General features: G+C 46.3%; 1 pseudogene; it reads left to right on the top strand.

The window, feature by feature from the left end:
* The first annotated feature begins 256 nt into the window (after window positions 1–256).
* On the top strand, window positions 257–583 carry LOC116547836 (annotated as a pseudogene).
* Window positions 584–2,160: the final 1,577 nt, after the last annotated feature.

Genomic DNA, 2,160 nt, shown 5'->3' with positions numbered 1-2,160 from the left:
ACACAAAATAAATAAAATATTAGCCTCTTTCCCCACTTTGAGAGCTCTTTTTCCAAATATTCTCTCTCTCTTCCCCTGTTCCTCTCCTTTTCTTTAATCTTAAGCCAATGCAGGAGAACTTTAGGAAAAGGAAAGCTTGATTGTATTAGAACAGCAAAGCTCTGCAGAAGGGGATACGTTGACTAACTTGTCCTCTGTTCACTCTCTCACTTGCAACCTTTTTCTTCTTCTTTTTTTCTTTTTTTTTTTTTTTGAGATGGAGTTTAGCTCTTGCCCAGGCTGGAGTGCAATGGCACAATCTCAGCTCACTGCAACCTCCACCTCCAGGGTTCAAGGTATTCTCCTGCCTCAGCCTCCTGAGTAGCTGGGATTACAGGCATGCATCACCCATACTCAGCTGATTTTGTAATTTTAGTAGAGATGGGGTTCCTCCATGTTGGTCAGGCTGGTCTCGAACTCCCAACCTCAGGTGATCCGCCTGCTTTGGCTTCCCAAAGTGCTGGGATTACAGGCGTGAGCCACCATACCCAGCCTCACTTGCCCTTTTTCTAACTATAGGACCTACTTTTCAATCCTGAATTCAACACCCCTGCCCCACCCAGCCCCTGCAACTGCCACCTCTCCTTACCTGTAGCTGAGGGGTAGTGTAGAACTTTGGTTCCTTCCCTGGGACAACCAGACAGTCTTCACACAATCAATTACCAATGGAGTCAACTGGACATTAGGCTCCTTGACAGCTGGACACAGGGTCTTTTGAATGAAGACCTGAGCATCCTCAAGCCAGGCTTCTTCCTGAGGAAAGTGAATTTAGTTAAAATATCCTGACTATCCTGCCTACCAAGGAAACTTGGGAAGAATAATGGACTACAAACAAAACAAAACCCAGGCCAGCGTGGTGGCTCAGGCCTGTAATCCCAGCACTTGAAGAGGTTGAGGCAGGCGGATCACCTGAGATAGGGAGTTTGAGACCAGCCTGACCAACATGGTGAAAACCCGTCTCTATTAAAAATACAAAATTAGCTGGGTGTGATGGTGCACACCTGTAATCCCAGCTACTTGGGAGGCCAAGGCAGGAGAATCGCTTAAACCTAGGAAGTGGAGGTTGCAGTGAGCTGAGATCATGCCATTGCACTCCAGCATGGGCAACAAGAGCAAAACTCCACCTCGGAAAAAAAAAAAAAAAAAAAAGAAAGAAAGAAAGAAAAAGAAAAAATATCCAGAGTGCACATGAAATGAAGATCAAACATAAAGGAGTTTAGGACTTGAAGAAACCTTAAGAGCCTTAGTCCAGCCATACTGTAGATAGCTGGCCATCCAGCTTTGGTCTTGCCCCTTTCTCTAACAAACTTGTACTCAACCTTAAAGTGCTCAACTGGAATGTATGTTGTGGAGACTCTTTTCTGATCATCCCAGGCTGAATGCTGCTCTTTCCTTGCACAGGAACTTGCACATAACTCTATTAAGAGCAATGAGCACCGTGTTTAGTGGTGTCCCATCTCACATGGAGTCTGGTTCTAATGTCAGTATGGTGAAAAGCAAGAATGGACAAAAACATTGTTGAAAAATCCTTTAAATTGCTCATAAAGAATAGGACAGGCAGGGTGCAGTGGCTCATGCTTATAATCCCAGCACTTTGGGAGGCCAAGGCAGGTGGGTTGCTTGAGTCCAGGAGTTCAAGACCAGCCTGGGCAACATGGCAAAATTATGTCTCTACAAAAATACAAAAAGCCAGGTGTGGTGGCACATGTCTGTGGTTCCAGCTGCTAGGGAGGTTGAGGTGGGAAGATCACCTGATTCTGGGGCGGTTGAAACTTCAGTGAACCCGGAGGGCGACACTGCACTCTGGCCTGAGTGACAGAGTGAAACACTGTCTCAAAAAAAATTGGGCCGAGCGCAGTGGCTCACACCTATAATTTCAGCACTTTGGGAGGCCGAGGCAGGTAGAATCATCTCAGGTCACGAGTTCGAGACCAGTCCAGCTAACAGGGTAAAACCTTGTTTCTATTCAAAATATAAAAAATTCACGTGGCCGGGCGCGGTGGCTCAAGCCTGTAATCCCAGCACTTTGGGAGGCCGAGGCGGGTGGATCACGAGGTCAAGAGATCGAGACCATCCTGGTCAACATGGTGAAACCCCGTCTCTACTAAAAATACAAAAAAT

The sequence above is a fragment of the Sapajus apella genome, unplaced genomic scaffold (genome assembly GCF_009761245.1).
Source record: "Sapajus apella isolate SASKATOON/1434 unplaced genomic scaffold, GSC_monkey_1.0 scaffold4964, whole genome shotgun sequence".
Lineage (NCBI taxonomy): Eukaryota > Metazoa > Chordata > Mammalia > Primates > Cebidae > Sapajus > Sapajus apella.
Note: the sequence above shows the minus strand (reverse complement) of the source record. Positions and strands in the feature narration are given on the sequence as shown.